Source organism: Heteronotia binoei, chromosome 7 (genome assembly GCF_032191835.1).
Source record: "Heteronotia binoei isolate CCM8104 ecotype False Entrance Well chromosome 7, APGP_CSIRO_Hbin_v1, whole genome shotgun sequence".
Classification (NCBI taxonomy): domain Eukaryota; kingdom Metazoa; phylum Chordata; class Lepidosauria; order Squamata; family Gekkonidae; genus Heteronotia; species Heteronotia binoei.
The window spans coordinates 119133250-119153559 of NC_083229.1; the positions used below are offsets into that span (position 1 = coordinate 119133250).

General features: G+C 46.0%; 1 protein-coding gene across 1 annotated transcript in view; it reads left to right on the forward strand.

Moving 5' to 3' along the window:
- RNF152 (ring finger protein 152) overlaps nt 1-20310 on the forward strand; it is a 130003-nt gene that overhangs the window by 38886 nt on the left and 70807 nt on the right. The gene's annotated exons all lie outside the window — the stretch shown is intronic.

Sequence of the window (20310 nt, forward strand, 5' to 3'; positions counted from 1 at the left end):
TTTCCATCTCCCCCGCCCCCCCAGACACCCATAGCCTCTACCTAGGAATAGTACAGTCTTTCTCCACAGAGTAGACCAAAGCAGGAAGGAACCAACCTCAGCAGGGTATAATGATGTAGAATCCACCTTGCAAAGCAGCCATTTTCTCCAGGGGAAGTGATTTCTGCCATCTGGAGAGCAGTTACCATTCTGAGTGATCTCCAGCCCTCAGCCCGGGGATTGGGAACAGCGGTTCCTCAGAAGAAAATGGTGGGTTTGGAGGGTGGAGTCTATAGCAGGGGTGGCCAACGGTAGTTCTCCAGATGTTTTTGCCTACAACTCCCATCAGCCCCAGCCATTGGCCATGCTGGCTGGGGCTGATGGGAATTGTAGGCAAAAAACATCTGGAGAGCTACCGTTGGCCACCCTTGGTCTATAGCATTGTACCTGTCTGAGGTCCCATTCTTCCTCAACTCCACCCTCTCTAGGTTCCAGCCCTTAAATCTCCAGGAATTTCCCAAACTGGAGTTGGCAATCCTATCTCCTTCTCAGCCAACCACCAACCTACCTTTTTCTGCCCCTCTGACTTCAGCTTTCCATCTCCTCCTCCCCTCCCTGCAGCCTCTACCTAGGAAAAGTACAGTCTTTCACCACAGTGGGGACCAAAGCAGCTTACATCATTCTCTTCTCCTCCTTTTGAACTGCACAACAACCCTGTGAGGCAGTTAGGCTGAAATTTTGTGACTGGTTGAAAATCACCCAGTCAGCTCCCACAGCAAGAACCTGGACCTGGCAGAACCTGTTCTGAAGCACTAACTGCTACGCCACACTGGCTGTCATAGGCTTTTGCTGAACAGGAACAAGCAGTCCTGCCTAGTTAAGTCATGCCAGTCAGGTACCATCAAGTCACCCAGAGGGCACTGCCAGGCCTAGGGTAGCCAACCTCCAGGTGGAGCCTGAAGATCTCCTGGCATCACAACTGAACTCAGACAACAGATCTCTCTCCCCCTGGAGAAAATAACTGCTTTGGAGGGTGGAGTCTATGGGATTATATTCAGCTGAGACCTCTCCCCTCCCCAAACTTTGGCTTTGTTACAAAAAAACCAGGAATTTCCCAACCCGGAGCTGGCAATCCTAGATTAGCTCCAATGAGTTCTAGTATTCTAAGCTTGCCTAGCAAAAGGCACTGAAAGAAAATTGATCCACCGAGATGGGCCAATAGGACATGAAGACAGCTTTCGAAGTGGCCCAATCGTCATCTGTCCTGGGTTGCTCTTCATGGAGACTGAGAAACATGCAGCTCAGCCAATGGGAGGGTAGGTGAGTTGTTGCCAAGACGGCTTGCCTTTTATATCTATACAAGATAACCACACCTCCTATCTTTCTAGAAGCTTCCTAAAATTTATTGCATATAAGAGGAAGGCATACATAAAAATCACAGTGTTTTAGTTCACATTAATTACTTGTGGCTGCTTGGAAAGTTGAAAAAAACATACAGGATGTTGGATGGTGGTGTAGCCCAACAAAATGTCTCATGGGAAGACTTGGTGAATGCCTATGTTCACACATGTATATTTCTCATGGAAAGACTACGTGGCTGCATGGGAACTGCATATCTCTGAGCAGCTCCCATGAGGCTATGGAAATGCTTAAATGGTCCAAAAACAAGGACAGAGGCGGATCACAGAGGTCTCTCCCATAAGATTTGGTCACCGCCATTATGATCTGTCCCCCAAGTTCATGTTTGGGTCATTTACAGAACAATCCTAAGAACGCTATCCGATAGGGAGTGAGCTTCATTGAATAGATCTGAATAGGATTCTATGCTGATCTCTTTTGGAAAAAAAGAAAAGAAATAACAATAAATTGCACCAAGAGTATACTACCAATGTACAAGCAACCGTTCAGTGAGGCTTTTGCAGGGATTAAAGTTGCCTGTGAGGGGTCATCTGTTTAGCAAGTCAGCCATAAGGGTTCCCAAACAACAAGTCAGAACAAGGGTTTAAAATAAAAGCCATCTATGATAGGATGGGTTGGATGGAAGGAAATCTCTCTCCTTCATATGTTGTAGGACTGGAGCACAAACCAATACAAACTTGGATTGTTGCACCACCAATGTTGTCCGGGTGGTATCCTACATGACAAAGAGTTTGCCCATAACAAACTGATACTTGATTTCACCAAACCTTGATTGTTGGTGGAGTTGGTGATTTCCATGCTGCCACAATAGTCAACCCATGACTTACCCGCCATTCATGAAAGCAATTTTTTTTGTCCTGTGCATGAAAAGGCGACCTGCACATGCGAATCAGTGCAGAACAATCAACACCAATAGAACCTTCAGACACCTCAAGCACAATACACTAGTCAGGTCACATATTCTGCTGCAATAATTTAATTGTTGCATAAGCAAGTCCTATTTGGGAACATGTAAAGCAGTCCCCCGAACTGACTGCTGTATCATAAGTCAAGGAAGATAGCAGAGAGTCCAGTAGCACCTTTAAATCTTATTGTAGCATAAGCTTTTGAGAAACACAGCTCTCTTCGTCATCTGATGAAGAGAGCTGTGTTTCTCAGAAGCTTATACTACAATGAAATGTGTTAGGCTTAGAGGTGCTACTGGACTTTTTACAATTTTGCAGCAAGAGACGAACATGGCTAACTCTTCTGGATACTCCCCCCAAGAGAGATTGCGAGAAGACAAGATTACTGTATGTGTAGGTGTTGAAGGCTTTGAAAACATTGCCTCGACACAATAATGGGATGCACTGGATTGCATCCAGCCAGCCTCTTTTGCTCCGTCTCACCTAATTCCCCTTCTTACTACAGCCCCAATCCTGCATTGTCCATGCAAGTCCCATGAACTCTGTATTCTTTTGGTGTTCAAAGGAGATCCCCCTCTCCTTTTCTCACCAATAAAAATCTGGTTGGACCCAACCCATTAAGTTCAAACCAAAAATTGATTTCCCTTCAATGTATAAATAGTCCAAGATGGATTAAATGCAATTCAAAATTAAGCTTTATTCATTTATATCCTGCTTGTCTACCACCATGAAATTCAAGGCGCCTTACCTAAGAGTCCTTGGAGAACCCCCAGCCAATTACTGACGAGACCTAGACATTTAACTTTACCAAGATTTCTGCATAGTGCAGCTGTTGTGTACGAGGCCTCAAGTGAAGACTTAAAAGGGCGTTCCTGCCTGGCTCATTGGAGCCATACGAATGGAGCTTGGGGACTTGGGAACAATGGGCAGTAGGATCCAAATCCCTGCTGCCCTGTTCAGTCACAGGATCCCTGCTGGTTTGAATGGTCCAATACATGCTTGTGCGGGAGCCCGGAGTTGTCTATAGTTGGCCCAGTTCCTCTGTCTTTAAGTGCAGTCTACCTTATGCTGTACTCAATAAAGAGTTGATGTTCACTACCACCTCGCCTCTTCCTTGCGTTGAACCCACTATATCAGGGGTGGCCAACGGTAGCTCTTCAGATGCTTTTTGCCTACAACTCCCATCAGCCCAGCATGGCCAATGGCTGGGGCTGATGGGAGTTGTAGGCAAAAAAAACCCATCTGGAGAGCTACCATCTGGAGAACAAAACCATCTGGAGAGCTACCGTTGGCCACCCCTGCACTACGTTGGCCACCCCTGCACCCCTGGCCGCCCTGAGCCACCTGGTGGGAAGGGCGGGATATAAATCTCAGATAAATAAATAAATAAATATATTATAGCACCCTCCAACCATATATTGGGAGGGGAATTTATAAATGAAAACATACACATTTCCATAGTGGAATACAAAGCGCAGGCCTTAAGAAATCCAGTGGAATAGAAAGAGGGGCCGGCTCTTGCTTATAAAGTGAAAATTTCCTGTTTCCAATGTGAAAGTGTCATATCTTTTGACAGGCAATTTTTCACTGCCTTTTATTTAAAGTTTAAACATATTTCAGAGACCAACGACATAACTTATTAAGGTGCTTCGGACAGCGACAGGAAATTATCTTGCCGCCTTGGTCTTGAATTCTAAAGTGATAGGTTTAAAGGTCCTTTTTGTTCATTTTACCCGCTTTGATTTTTGTATCAGTGCAGGGCATTTTTTAAATGGCCGATACAGTGATCTTGTCCCTGGCTCTCACCTGCCTGGGGAGATTGGGAGCACTCCCATCAGGTCTGAGGATCTATATCACCAGGGCTTTTTCGGTAGAACAAGCCCAGCAGGAACTCATCAGCATATTAGGCCACACCCCCTGACATCACCATTGTTTTTATATAAGGATTTTTGCAGAAAAAGCCCAGCAGTAACTCCTTTGCATATTAGGCCACACCCTCTGACACCAAGCCAGCCGGAACTGCATTTCTGTGCGTTCCTGCTCAAAAAAAGCCCTGTATCTCACTAGCAAGAAGCATTAGAAACGGTGGGAGTGGGGAGGCCCCACCAGCTCACTCCCCTTAAGCACCTAAGATCCAGAGGAGCTAGCCGTGTTAGTCTGTTGCTGCAAAATAGTAAAAAGTCTTTTAGCACCTTTTAAGACTAACAAATTGTATTGTAACGTAAGCTTTCAAGAAACACAGCTCTCGTCAGATTCATCTGAGATGTCCTTTTTGAGACGCAGTGACCAGAACTCCTTGTGGTCCACCCATAGTTACCATTTGCATAATAGTCAACACACAATGCATGGTTTCTTTTGAAATTTGGTATATCCACATTCCAGAGCTTTTTTTTGTAGCAGGATCTCCTTTGCATATTAGGCCACACACCCCTGGTGTAGCCAATCCTCCAAGAGCTTACAGGACACAGGGCCTACTGTAAGCTCTTGGAGGACTGCCTACACCAGGGATGTGTGGCCTAATATGCAAAGGAGATCCTGCTACAAAAAAAGCCCTGCAGAGATCTATTGAGGCCTGCATGAAGGGGAGAGTGAAAAATTATCACAATCATGTTGGGAAAATAAGCAGTAAAATTACTGGCAGAATAGTAGGAAATTATGATTGGATGGGATGTGGGGAGCTGAGCAAAAAGAAAGGAATCCTCAATGACGAATGACTTGGAAAATTATTTCAGTGAGGCCACTGGGCCATAAGCCAATGACCAGTTAGCTCTAGACTACAGTGTCTTGAGTTTTTGTGTATGCGTGACGTCACTTTCTCTGCAAGTCAGTTGTTGAACTAAAGATGTTTTGCATTTTAAGTTTGCACTTTTCTATGGATTTCTCTGGCTCCACACCATCCTCTTTCATTATTAGAGCATGTGGCTGGGATCCATTTGTGCATGCTGCTGGTGATGGAAGTGAGAAAGGCCATGGCCCATAAAGACATCAAAGGCCCCACGTTGTTTCTTTTTTCTTGTTGCCTATGTAGTTAAGGTTTCTCATGGAATGGGTCCTAATTCTGTGTGACAAAATGAAGGCTTTCGTTTGTTTGTTTTTAAAATAAGTTTTTTCCCCCAAGAGATTTTTTTTGGGGGGGGGGGGGCGTGAATTAAGCTTACACAAAGAAGATTAGAATGGAAAGGGGATTGGTTGCTGCTGGTGTTGTCTGTGATAGGTTAAGTTGGTAAGCTGTGCACCTGATTGGTGGAAATGTAAAAATTCTAAGGCTGTGGAGAGTCAGTTAGAGCCAGTTGGGAAAAGGGAAAGATGAAGAGAAGATGATGAAGGAAACTGTTAAGAAATTAGGATCTCATAGGGTTTGGTTTCCAAAATATTCTAGAAAAGTTAATGAGGTGGATACAAATGTAATGGAAATAGGAAGGTTACTCTGTCTAAGCAGGGTATGTACAAGGAAAGTGGTTAGAAGTAGTGTTGTGTTTTGTTCTGGGGTTATTTTCCTGGGCTTCCTATGCTATAAATTGAAATTTCTTCTGTTATTTAAATCTTAAATCCATTGTCTCAACCATCCCCTACATTCAACACTGGATTGTATCTGTTACCATGCTATATCTCTCAAGATATACTTGAAGCTACCAATGGGGTAAAGGCAAAAAATACCTCAACTGGTGGCACTACTTTGAACCAATTATATGTCCTGTTTTGCCCCCTCTAAATTGCTGGCAAGCAACCCGAGGATAGTTTTGGACCTCTGAAAGGCACATTTCGATATCCCTGGGATGAGATTGGGATCTACATTTTCCATTTGACTTTGCCACGTGCTTTCCCATTAAACTGTTGGGCTATGAACTTGAGACCACTGTGTAATTTCTTCCTTGGAAATGTGGTTCCCGTCTCTGTTCCTGCTGCTTACTGTGCGTGGGCTGCCTGGGGACTGAAATGCCTGTATTGTGCCAACTCTTGTAGCTAGAGGTGTCGAGTGTTGTGATCATTTCCACCGAGCTACAGGAAAACTCAAGCGAGGCAAACATCCTCAAGGCACTCTCTGGCAGCAGATTCGTGTACTGTGTGAAGGATGGCAGACTCCTAGATAATATTACAGTATTAATGCCATCAACCACTTATTGAGTGTTTGTCTTCCATTTGCAGCTCATATGGGGGATGCATTGGTGGTTTTTCAGGTGGAGTGGCCAATGAATAGAAGGAAGAAGACAACACACCTTATTTATTTATTTGCTTCATTTTTATCATGCTTTGGGGCTGCAAAGTCCCTCCTAGCAACCAGCAGGGAATGGGGGAGGAGTCTTACTGGAAGCTTGAGGGTAGGGTTGCCAAGTCCAATTCAAGAAATATCTGGGGACTTTGGGGGGGGGAGCCAGGAGAATTTGGGGGTGGAGCCAGGAGACATTAGGGGTGGAGCCAAGATCAAGGCTGTGACAAGCCCTAGGGAATAACGGAGTTCCCAGCAGACATTTCCCTCCCCTCCCCCCGCTTTCTGACAACCCTGAAGGGGGGGAGGGCCTCCAAACCGGGGGATCCCCTGCCCCCACCTGGGGATTGGCAACCCTATCGGCCAGCAGGGAAGGCAAGGATGGCCTCTCCCTCCGGCTACCAGCGCAGCTCCCCTCCTGCCTTCCGCCAGCCTTCTGCATCGCCCCCGGCCTTACCCAGTCCTTGGCTCAGAAGGCCTGCACGCAGCGGGAGCCTCCGCCGCAGCTAGGGTTGCCAAGTCCAATTTAAGAAATATCTGGGGACTTTGGGGGTGGAGCCAGGAGACTTTGGGGTGGGGCCAGGAGACATTAGGGGTGGAGCCAAGATCAAGGCCACGTGCCCCGTCCTGAACCCGTGTTAGAGCTCCCTTCCTCCCGCCTCCCCCGCTCGGGAGACTCACTTGAGGTTGTTGAGGGAGCGGACGTTGCAGGCGGCGCTGCCGTGCCCGCCGCCCCAGCTACACGACCGCCCGAACATGCCGGTGGCTGCCTCGCCTCCACTCTCTGGCTACGGCCTTGCTCCCCTCATCGGCATCGCCTCTGCCGGCCCCGCACTGCCATTCGGCTGCCACACACAGCTGCCCAGCTGTGGAAGGAGCTTTGCGGCACACGCCGGGAAACGTAGCCCCTGAGGAGACACCGCCTGGCAGCCGGAGAGGACGCAAGGACCACGAGTCCCAGCGTGCACCTCGCGAAGGGAGGCCGGATTGGAGCGAATAGCAGGTCGGCGGTGGGCGGGTCTTTGTGACCTGGAGGAAGGGAGGAGCCTAAAGCCTGCAAGGGGCGGGGAAAGAGTGTCTCTGCTTGAGAGAGTGGCACCAAAATTGGCGCCGTCCCCCCCCCCCGCTTCCAGATTTTTGGAGAGCGGGGGAGGAGGTTGCTAAATAAGGGGTCCCCCACCAGGGCAGGGGGGGGGGGTTGGGAAGCCTACCTCCCGGGGAACTGATCTCCATTATCTGGAGATCAATTATAATTCTGGGAGCTCTTCAATCAACCCTAACTTTAGCCCTGAGTTGGCAACCCTAACTTTAGCCCTGGTTCTAACTATGAACTACTCCTTAGCCCCTTCATATGCAGCATAAACAAGGCAAGGGAATGGCCTGCACGGACATTCCTTGTGTGCTTTCGTCACTTATAAAACGTTTATTCTCTGTGTCAGGCTCTACGCTGCATGCCCAGCCCTTTCAAAACCATATGAAGCAGAACTGGGCCTATAGATGCAAGCAGCCTGCCTCTGTCACAGCAAAAAAAGAGCGTGACGTACAAATAATTAAGGCAGTGGGGGTTGTGCATAGAAGCCACATGTCTGGAATTCTTCTGCGTTCTTATCATTCCTCAATTGCCTTTGGAGCCACAGTTATTGTGGTTTCATACTGTTTTGACAAGCGGCCACAATCTCCAAATACGGTCCTTTCACTATGCAGATGAGACCTGCATATATTTAGATGTAATTGGTGTGGAATTTGTGCAAATTGGAATTGTCCTGAGGGAAAGTGGCTGTGTTTAAGGAGCTCATCATCTGTGGACATTCACTTCCGAGTGAGGAAATTGGTTTATTTTTAAACGAGAGGCGGAAAGCTACTCTCTTGTGGTGGAAAGCCAGTGTTGTTTAGTTGTAGGGTTGTCAACTCCAGCTTCGGAAATTACTGAAGTTTTGGGGTGTGGTACTGGGGGAGACCAGAATTTGAGGAGGAAGCTCAGGAGAGATGTGATCCCCTGGTTGCTTGTGGGGGAAGCTGCTTTTGCCTGCTTTGCATGTGCAGTGCAATGACATCACCCAGAAGTGACATCACTGCAATGGGCGTGTTGCATGTGGGACACTCTAGCATTTGGATAAAAAACTCTATGGTGCCATAGAGTTTTTACCCAATGCTAGAATGTCCCGTGCACGATGTCACTTCTAGGTGACATCATCGTGCATGGCATGTCAGGTGTCAATGTAGGTTTTGGGGGGCAGGGATCTCCCCGCCAGCCAACTCCATACTGGTGGGTTGGAGGCCCCCAAATTGGGGGGAAACCCGCTCCAAGTAGGTGGCTGGGAACCCTATCCTAGAGTCCTCCCTCCAAAGTTGCCATTTTTGCCAGGGGAACTGATCTTCACGATCTGGAGATTGATTGAAATTCTAGGAGAATTCTAGACCCACCTGGATGCTGGCAGCCCTAGCAGAGTGCCAGACTAGGCCGTGGGAGACTCAAGTTTGAATTTTCACTCCACTATGGAAGTTTTCTAGGTGACCATGGGCTAGTCACTGTGTCTGCCTAACCTACCTCACAGGTTTGTTGCTGTTCTGGGCATAAATTGGAGGAGGGAAGAATAAAGTTTAAAATGTAGACAGTCTCTTGTGTCTGACACACGTCAGTGGATAAGTCTTAGGAATCTTTGTGGGAGGAGGAGCAGGAAAAATTGTCTATGTGGAATATACTATGTGGAGTATACTAACCTGTACATGGTGACATATCTGAAAACTGCTAAGCTTCACCAAAAGCCCACTGCCTAACTGAATTGTCACCATGTACAGGCTGCCACCGGACATCACACAGAACGCCAGTGATCACTGTTTGGAATTCTAATGCTGCTATAATGTAGGGATTCAGCACTTTAAAATGGTTTTAATAATTTTTAACTGTAATATGTTTTTTAAACTGAAAATGTTAAATTATGGTTTTATATATTGTACTGGTTTAATTGTGTAGATACTGTGAGCCGCCCTGAGTCCGCTTGCGGAGAGGGCGGGATATAAATCAAATGTAATAAATAAATAAATAATAAATATAGTATATACCACATAGATTCAAAGCCTGTGTGACTGTAGCAGTTCCCTCCATTTCAGCTACAACAGAAAACAAAACCCAGCATTAAAGTCCTGCTAATTCTAGAACTAGTATCTAGAGCATATTTGCATATAGAAAGGGCAGGGATCCTTTTTACTCATTCACTGAGGTCATAGCAGAGTTTTCAGAAATGACTGCGCCTCCAGGCTTTGTAAAAATGTGATTAGATGTATGTTTTTTCCCTTCTACAGCTTTTTGGGTGAGAGTTTCCTCCCCTCCAAACTATGGCTAGATTAAGAGCTGACTATTAAAATGAGTGCTGAGGGGGGGAGTGTAGATGACTGGGGAAGGCAATGGCAAACCACCTCGTAAAAAGTCTGCCGTGAAAACGTTGTGAAAGCAACGTCACCCCAGAGTCGGAAACGACTGGTCATTTTACTGACTTTGGAAGGATGGAAGGCTGAGTCAACCTCAAGCCGGCTACCTGAACCCAGCTTCCGCTGGGATTGAACTCAGGTTGTGAGCAGAGGCTCCAACTGCAGTACTGCAGCTTTACCACTCTGCACCACGGGGCACACCTTTACCTTTTTTAATTTTGAACTTTCTTTCTAACAGTCCAGCTATAGCCATGAGCCTTTGAAATGAGGCAGAGGGACACAGACAGAGAGAACAAGGAGCAGATAACTTTTCATATCACTGTTAAAAAGCAATTATTCATATCCGTGGATATTAAAAAGTGGATATTATGCCAAAGAAATAACAAGAGGATAGTCCCCTTGACTTTTGAAAATACGAAGTTTCCTTATGTAAACTACAGCTTATCTAAACCTTTCTTATCCACTCCCACAAGCAATGATCTCTTCTATTTGGAAATGCCTAGGACTGAACCTAGGACCCTTTGCCTACCAGCTGTAAGCTATGGCACACACACCCCTTTGCATTCTTCTTAATGCCTATGCAAACAGAATGATAGACTTGTGAATCTCATCTATTGCAGGAATGCTGCAGTTTTGCTCACAATGGGATGCTGCGCAGAGACTGAATGTACTCTCCTGGTCTTTCCCACTGTGCATGGGAGGCTTGTATCCGCAGAACAGCTGTTTTGAGCATGGGGGGAGGGAACCTCTCTGCATATTGCAGAAAACTGCTGAATTTGGGGACATAGGATTGGATAAGCCAGATGCCAGAGAGCTTCCTTCCATAGGCATAAAGAACAGGAACATCTAAGAGTAGCATTTGTGGGTGGGCATCTTGGGCTGTGTGCCCTCACCAAAAGATGGCCCAGGTTAGCCCAATATTGTCAGATCTCGGAAGCTAAGCAGGGTCCGGCTCTGGTTAGAATTTGGATGGAAGACCACCAAAATACAGGGTTGCTATGCAGATACAGGCCATGGCAAACCCCCTCTGAATGTCTCTTGCCTTGAAAACCCTGCAGGGTCACCATAAGTCAACTGTGACCCAACAACATTTTCCATCAACACCGTTTCAGGCTCTAGTGGGAAGGGGAACTGGGAAAGTCACACTCTGGGCAGAAGTCCTGTCATCTGAAAATGCACTGGTGGACCCATGCATGATTTCTCTGGTGGCTTTCAGAGGAATTTCACAATTCAGGCGTGCAAGGACAAATCCTGTGCTCTGAGACTGGGAAATGCGTTTCTTAATCACTAACATGCAGGGAAGGACTATCTGATGAAGGAAATGGAGCCTGCACAAGCTGATCTTTGTGGAGATTATTTTTGTTATGACTTCATCTGTTCCCCAAACCGGTCTTGACCTTGTAAACAGGTCTAGAGACTCAGACTCTGAGTTTGAATTGATAAAATATAATATACAAAAGGCCTGAATATGCTGTACATGTACACAAAATATCAGAATACTTCATAACAATTAGAAACTAGTTTTAAATGGCATAATACTTGATTTTAAGAAATATATCCTGGTCTCTTTTTTTTCGTAATGAAATTATATTAAGAACTGACCTAATAAAGAACAGGCTTTATATCTGTCCACCATCATTTAGTTGATCAATCTAGATTCTAAAGTGGGAAGAAAATAACCATGTTCTTATTTTATGAGTATCCATTGGTCAACATTCTCAAGAGTGTAATGATACCAGTGATTAAATAAAACTGATGAATAACTAGGGTTTTTTCCCTGGGGGAGCATGGCAGAACAGAGTTCCAGAACCAATTTGTGAACACCAAATTCTAAAAAAAAAAAGTTTAAAGGTTCATGACTGGCACCTCTATATTTCTCCTTCATTTCACTCTTGAGAATTCTGGCACCTTCTTTTCCCAGAAAATAAGCCCTGTGAATAACTGATTCAGTTCTAATAAAAAAGCCACCACTAACTGAACAGTCAACTTAGCCAGCACAGATTTCCCTCTCCACCCTGGGAAAACAAATACAAAGGGAGGAGAAAAATACCTCTAGAAGCTGACATCCAAAGACAACATAGTTTACCTTATCAACATCTTTTCACAACACACATAAAGGCATTATCTAGAAATTTTTAAATATATGACCACACGCCTGAAACATTTACATTTAAAACAGTGTTATCCCTATCTACAGAGTCGGATGATATATAGGGGTTAGTAGCAGCGATGTACCAAGGGCAGGGCAGTTGGAGCAGTCTGCTCCAGGTGCAGAAGTCCTCCCCACCCCCCAAGAATCCAAAGAGCCCGGCTGCCAGGCCTTGCCTTGCAGTTCACACTGTGCATTTAGTCCAGCTGCTTCCTCCCCTGGGATGAAAAGGCTCATCTCAAGCAAATTCTGCACCAGTGATGGGTGCAGAAGATTTAGTATACCTTTGCATCAGCCGCATGACTTTTGTTTCCCTTTCATTTGTGCACCCAAGGGAAGATCTGGGGGCTGGGGCTGAATGCAGTGTAGTGGTAAAGAAGCAAAACAAAACAAAATGCATGGATGTCTGCGGTGCAGCAGCAACAAGGAGTATACAACAAAGCAGTAGACAAGTGCACCTCTAAGACCAACTATGTTTTATTCAGAACGTAAGCTTTCGTATGCTCTTAAGCAGACTTCATCAGACAAAATGGGAATGGCAATGAGCAATTCTTAATATAAGTGGGCAGTGAGTCGGTACACAGAATCATGAGAATGTTTTTAGCAGAATAAAAGAATCACAAATAGGGATCTGTGTTTGTTAGTGTTAGAACAAAGCAGGGCTGAAACAACACTGGAGGGTGATAAAAAGCAGACTGCTGTTGTAGGTGCGAAGTGCCATAAATCTAGGTAACATTCTGGCTTTGTTAGTTTAAATAGAGGGCATGGTTTCTCAAGAGGTTATAACATACATTATAGTTTGCCAGGAGTTTACAAACAGTCTCTTGGTGGGAAGTAGACTTTAGAAAGAAGGCTGTGCTTTTGCAGTTAGGGCCCCCTCTCCCTCTCCAGCAGGCCTCTTCAGCCCTAGTGGGGGAAAGTGATGTTAAGTTACAGCTGACTTAAGGGGACCCCATAGAGTTTTTGCCATTGCCTGCCTTTGTTTAACAACACCTGGATTTCCTTGGTAGTCTCCCATTTACCTATTACCCAGGGCCAACCCTGCTTAGCTTTCAAGATCTGACAAGATCAGACTAGCCTGGGCCTCTTCAGGTCAGGACAGTCTGTGGCTAGGCATTGTCAGCTGTGTCAAAAGAACAGAATTCTTGGTCTGGAGAAATGAACAGGATCTGATTCTGTTTTTTGTTCTCAAATGGCAAGTAAGACGTCACTCAGCAGTTTAATCCTAGCCATGTTGACTTGTAAGCATACTTCACTAATGTCATTAAAAGCAAGGATAGTTCACACATACACGTTTATCACAACATATCCAGTGATAGTTTTGCACATGTGAGTTTGCAGATCTAATATCATGGACTTTTTCATGAGCGCTTTAAAGACTAACAAAATTTGTGGTAGCAGATGAGCTTTCTTGAGTCGCTTCTCACTTCTGCAGATATCTGGTATATGAAAAGGTGAGCAATGACTCATGAAAGCTCACACCCTTTTTTGTTAGTCTTTAAGGTGCTACTTTTCACGAGCACCTTAAAGACTAAAAGACAAACAGCCAGTTTGGTGTAGTGGTTAAGTGCATGGACTCTAATGTGGGATAACAGGGTTTGATTTGGTTCTCGGGGAGGGAAATGGGGAGGAAGCAGCGGAGGTGGTGGGCGCTTTTTCAGCGGCTTGCTGGTCTGGAGAGCACCCGAATGGCATAGGAGCGCCGGCACGGTTTTTCCTGCCAATCAGCTGATCGTCGGGAGGGGGCACCTTGAAAGAGCCCCAGGAGCCAGCGCTTCACCGGGTGGGTGAGTGACAGGGAGGCGCCGCAGAGGGGGGGTGGGGGCCGCCAGAGCGGTGGGGAGATCGGGCCCGTAAGAGTGGCAGCGGCGGAGAGAGCAAGGGCTGCCAGAGCGGGGGGGCCCCTCCATCAGAAATTTTATTCCGTGGGGCCCCACACCTAACATTTTCTGGCTACGGCCCTGCTCACCAGACAAATTGGGCAAAGAGTGGATCAGTTGCTGGCTGCATGTGCAGGCTCCGAGAACTGCAAGCAGGGGAGAAACTGGGGAGGGGGGGGAGCCGGCCTGGGGTCCCTAAAGACGTTGGGGCCATAGGCCAGTGCCTACTTGGCCTAATTGTTAATCCAGCCCTGTTCCTCCTTCTCTCTCAACTCTTTTCTACAGCTACAAACAGACTAACACAGCTACCCTTCTTGATGTACTTTCCATATTACACCAAATCAGCTCAAACATTTTTTAGTACAGGCAGTTTGGGCTGCTAACCCAATTAACTTTGTATAGAGGTCAACGTGTATAATTGTCACAGCCTCTTTGAGTTCGTCAGATATTAAAAACCTGCCCTACCGGTGTCCCTTAAAAAAGAGAGACCCGCACAGATTCCTCATGTATGATTTCTATTTTCAGTTTTGTTGGAAATGTGAAAACTAAACTCAGCTTCAAAAAATCTCAACTTGCTTATGGACAAGCCCTAAAGAAACCATTCTTTGTTGTAGGTCATGCAGGGCACACAATTTACCTTGAGAACAAAAGCAGAACAAACACCCAAGCTTTATGATAGTTAATGGGTTTGGAATTAATTCTTCAGCCTTCAGGCTGAGGAAACTCCACTGAGGAGAAGCGGCTCTGCTTAATACTAACTACTGTGATGGGACAGTAAAACCAACAATGGAGGGTAAATGGAGGTTTGATTCCCTTTGTGATCTGAGAGCAGGTCTTAAGGTTTTTGACCACTGCATGAAAGCGAAAAGAAACTCTTGTGTATGGTCATGCAGCAGATGTCAACCAGCATTTGTCAAGGCAAGCAGGATCTGTCCTGAGTGATCATCTGTAGACTGAATCTCGAGGTTCATAAACTAATCATAGTTAAAATAAACTGTAGTTTGCATTATGTCTGAACTGAATTGCCTTGTATAACTGTTTCTAGGCTTGCCAGGCCTTAACTGACTCCCAGTGGGGGGAAGTTCCTCATGCATGCTTTGTGCGGCGCAATGATGTCACCCGGAAGTGAGCACATTGCACACGGATGTTCTAGCAATTTGGGTACAAACTCTATGGTGCCAACGTCACTTCCAGATGATGTCATCATGCCAGGAACGTTGGGCACGATACAGCTATTTGGGGGCGGGGATCCCCCCGGTGATCAGTTCTGCGCTGTTGGGTTGGGGGCCCCAAAACCAGGGGAACCCCCCTCCCCAAGCTGGAGGCTGGGAATCCTACCTGTTTCCTATCTGACTAGTCTGTTACTGTTCAGACATTTAAACCAGCATGGCATCTGTGGGTACAATGGCATCTGCCAGCACCTTTTCTGGCACCCACCAAGTGTTTTTAGAAAGTTAGCATGGCCAGGTGGGGCTGCTACTTAGCAGAACTTCTAATTGGTATTGGAGATCTGATTGACTGATTGAAATAACATTGTTTCAGCGCAAGCTGCCACCATAGTGTTTGTTTTATTCTCTGTCTCCTGTTTTCTACTGTATTTTTAAAAATTACTCTTCTTGTTCCCTGCATATGGGTTTCCTGTGTGTGTGTCTAGTACCTCCTGGTAGCCATTTTGTGGCTGGCTCCACCTCCCATGGCAGCCATTTTGTAGTTGCACCCATCACCATGGCTGATTCCGCATTAATCTTGCTCTGTGCCAGGCTTCTGTTTCTCTCCGGAACAAGCTAGCGATTTCGCACCAGCTGCTCTGTGCCTCCATTTTGTGCGGGGAAAACCCATGACTTGCCGCACCGCAGTGTAACCCTGAAAAAACAGGTTTATGCTGTGGTGCGGCAAATCGTGGGTTTTCCTCGCGCAAAATGGCAGCGCGGAGTGGCTGGTGCGAAATCGCTAGCTTGCTCCAGAAAGAAATGGAAGCCTGGCGTGGAGCAAGGTTAGTGCAGAATCAGCCCATGTGTCAGAACTCCCAAGGTGCCCACAGGCTCAAAAAGGTTGGGTACCCCTGCATTAAACAACACACAGGTTGAGTCTGGGATCCCCATCCTGTTCAATGAATCTGCGGGTTCCCGATTTCTGTGCACTTGCTGCCTAATTTAGGTTGCCTTTGTGACATTTCTATGGAAGAGTCTGGAGCTTTCTCCCAAAACACTGCTTTCCTGACCTGAAACATTCTGGGGTGGGGCACTGTTTGATCTGCTGAGACTGTCGCTCAGTGGTAGAGCATCCACTCGGCATGCAGAAGGCCCCAGGTTCAATCCTCAGCATTTCCAGTTAAAACAGTTAGGCGGTGGGTGATGTGAAACCTTCTAGCCTGGAGAACTGCTGCTGGTCTGAGTAGACAATACTGACTTTGACAGATCAAGGGTCTGACTCAATATAAGGCAATTTAATGTGTTCATGAGAAATCCACATGTATCCTCAGGGGTTGTTTTGTAGAAAAACAGGTGGCAGAGCATAACTCATTAGCATATCCCCCCAGCCAAAAGCAACCCAATGCAGGAAATGAGAGCCCTGGGCAAGTGAAGCCTGCTTAGGTTGGCTAGAAATCCAGCCAGCCCAAGCAGGCCTCGCTTGTCTGGGGCTCTCCTGGGCACACCCCCCCCCAGTCAAAAGGCCAGTAAGCCACCCATCCACTCAAATCACATAAGAAGTGGAGAAAGGGTGGTGTGGGAACCCTCAGAAAGGTTCAGGAGCTGTGCTCCTGTGAGCTCCTGCTGAATCTGAGGCCTGTGTATCCTAGGGAATTTCATATATTCCTTTTCAATGCCTTCCACCCATACAACTGTTTATAGTCCTTTTAATATTCTGCTTTCTTTCCCAGGCCGTGTAATCAAATCCCGAATAAACATCTCTTGCGGAGGTGGCATGCGGTGCTGTGATTCTGCCAGGTCAATTGCAACATGTTACCAGTTTCTCTCCTTTGATTTCTTTTGCTCGGCTCTGAATAACTGCAATATGAAGTAATTACAATAATTACTTTTTAATACAGTTTAATACACTTGGCAGGGTGGATTACCCTTTAAAGGGTCATTTTGACCATTAGAACGATTGATTTAAAACTGTTTAAAAGATCCAATGATGATTTTTAGAAAAGATCCAATTCTGCTTTTTTTTTTTTTTTAAGAATAATGTTTCACTGCTCTCAACCATAATATCACATGCGTGGCAAAGATTCTGCTCTAGATAGCTTTGCAGTGGCAAGAGATCTCCATCAGACATGTAACATATAGGGTTCTCAGCTTTGGGTTAGGAAATACCTGGAGATTTTGAGGCTAAAGTCAGAGAAGGGCAGGGTTTGGGGTGGGGAGGTGGGGAGTGGGGTGGGGAGAGACTTCAACAGGGTGTAATGCCATAGACTAGCCTACCTTCCAAAGTGGCCATTTTCTCCAGGTGAACTGATCTCTGTTGCCTGGAGATCAGTTGTAATCCCAGGAGATCTCTAGGCACAGTTACCAGCATGATGATAATCTCCACTGCATGTCTTTGGCTGCTTCCGGCAGGAGACTCTACATGATGACGCCAAGCTATGTGAAACCCAGCAAACAATACCTTTTCCAGCAGAGAGATGCAATGACAGGGAGAATGTAACTGGCTGAATTTCTGAGCGTGAAACTGTTGCTGGCAAAAAATATAGACCTGTTGGCCAGAAAGAAAGATGGGAAATAGTCAAAATTTAACATGGTTCCTGAAACTAACAGGATCGAGTGCCAAGCAAACAGACAAGGGGAGGCCATTCGTAAATGTGTGTGTGTGGGGGGGGGGGACCACAGAAAAGGCTGTTTTTGAAGTCTACTTCATAAGAAGTGGGGAGCACAGAAAACAGCCTTAGCAGATGGTCGAAGGGCAGGTGCTTGACTGTTTCCCACATGCAGCCCTTTACTTCTAAAAGGAGAAGAACTGAAAAGGATCATACTCTGGACACATGCAGAGTCAGGGCTTTTTTGTGTAGTAGGAACTCTTTTGCATATTAGGCCACACACCCCTGATGTAGCCAATGCTCCTGGAGCTTACAGGGCTCTTAGTACAGGGCCTACTGTAAGCCCCAGGAGGACAGGCTACATCAGGGGTGTGTGGCCTAATATGCAAAGGAGTTCCTACTACAAAATGTTTTAACTTTTAAATGTAATAAATCTGAACTCTGTTGTATTGTTTTATTGTTTGCTGTGAGCCGCCCTGAGCCATTTTGTGGGAAGGGCAGGATATAAGTTATAGAATAAATAAATAAATAAAGCCCTGTGCAGAGATATTTTCTGATAATGTTCTGTTATTGAATGCAACTATAACTTAACGGCAGCTCCCCACCGCCCTTCCAGCATGAAGGTCTGATATTGTGTGTGAGTTGTGCATCGTATATGTGGAAGAGTGTTATCAGTTCCAGATTGGAAAATACCTGGCAATTTGGGAGGTGGAGCTTGAAGAGGGAGGGGTTTGGGGAGGGGTATAAGGCCCTAGAGTCCACTTTCCAAAGCGGCTGTTTTCTCCAGGGGAATCGATCTTTGTTGCCTGGAAAACAGTTGTAATCCTGGGAAATCTCCAACCACCACCCGGAGTTTGCCAACTTTATAACCTATAATTTCTAGCTGAAGGCTGTGAGGTGACTTTTAGGGGTAGGAAATAGCTACTGACAGTGTCTCAGCGGAGTCTTATTTTAATCTCATAATTTGTCACGCTTGGGTATGTCTTTTTGTTTTGTTCTTTTTAAAAAATGAATATTGACACTCTGAGAAATTATTGTTGAGAAATTAAGTGGAAACGAGATCATACTTTTGTTATATGTGTCAAACTGTCCTCAACAAAGACAAAATGTAATAACTGTTGATGTTTAATGACTTTCTGATTTCAATATCCCCCTCCTTTTCTGTAAACCATTACCTAAATCATGGGTGGCCATTGGCCCAACAGTGGCTTGGGAGCCACATGTGGCTCTTTCACATATATTGTGTGGCTCTCAAAGCCCCTTCATCAGCTGGCTTGGAGAAGGCATTTCTCCCTTTAAATGACTTCTCCAAGTCAAGCCAGCTGGCAGCTTGGTGAATGCATTTAAAGTTAAAGTTGCTTTCTTTCCACCTCTCTCCCTCATCCATCTATTTGCCTTCCTGCCTTCCTTCCTTGCGGCTTTCAAACATCTGATGTTTATTCTGTGTGGCTTTTATATTAAGCAAATTTAGCCACCCCTGACAATAACAACAACAACAAGAACAACAACGCTGGCAGCTTGGAGAAAAGTTAACGTTGCTTTCTTTCCACCTCTCCCTCCTCCATCTATTTGCCTTCCTTCCTTCCTTGCGGCTCTCAAACATCTGACGTTTATTCTGTGCGGCTCTTATGTTAAGCAAGTTTGGCCACCCCTGACCATGTCAATGTTGATGATAATAATGATAATAATAACTTTGTTACAAAAGTCTATCTCAGTGACACTCGTTAGCGCTTGTAAAAAAAAGAGCAGAGTTCAGCAGCACCTTAAAGACTAACAAAATTTGTGGCAAAATTTTAGCTTTCCTGGGTCACCCCTCAAGATACCTGAAGAAGTGAGCGGTGACTCACGAATGCCCTGCCACAAATTTTGTTAGTCGTTAAGGTGCCTTTACATGCAGCCCTGTGGCGCAGAGTGATAAAGCTGCAGTACTGCAGTCCGAGCTCTCTGCTCACAACCTGAGTTCAATCCCAGCGGAAGCTGGGTTCAGGTAGCCGGCTTGAGGTTGACTCAGCCTTCCATCCTTCCAAAGTCAGTAAAATGAGTCCCCAGCTTGCTGGGGGGAAAGTGTAGATGACTGGGGAAGGCAATGGCAAACCACCCCATAAAAAAAAGTCTGTCACGAAAATGTTGTGACGCAACGTCACCCCAGAGTCGAAAACGACTGATGCTTGCACAGGGGACTACCTGGACTTTTACGGTGCCTCTGGGCCAGGGGTGGCCAAACTGCGGCTCTTTCACACATATTGTGTGGCTCTCAAGCCCCTATTGCCCTGTTGGCTGGCTTGGAGAAGGCCTTTATCTCTTTGAATCACTTCTGGAAGTCAAGCCAGCTGATGGCTTGGAGAATGCATTTGAAGTTGCTTTCTTTCCCCTCTCCCTCCATCTGTTTCCTTCCTCCCTGTATCGCCGCTCTCAAACATCTCATGTTCATGCCTTGCAGCTCTCAAATATCTGACATTTATTCTATGCGGCTCTTACATTAAGCAAGTTTGGCCACCCCAGCTCTGCTGCCACAAACTTAACTGAGGCAGAGCCATTTGGATGGGTCTCCCTCAGGGGCGCTTCGTTTATCCCTCAGCCTGCCC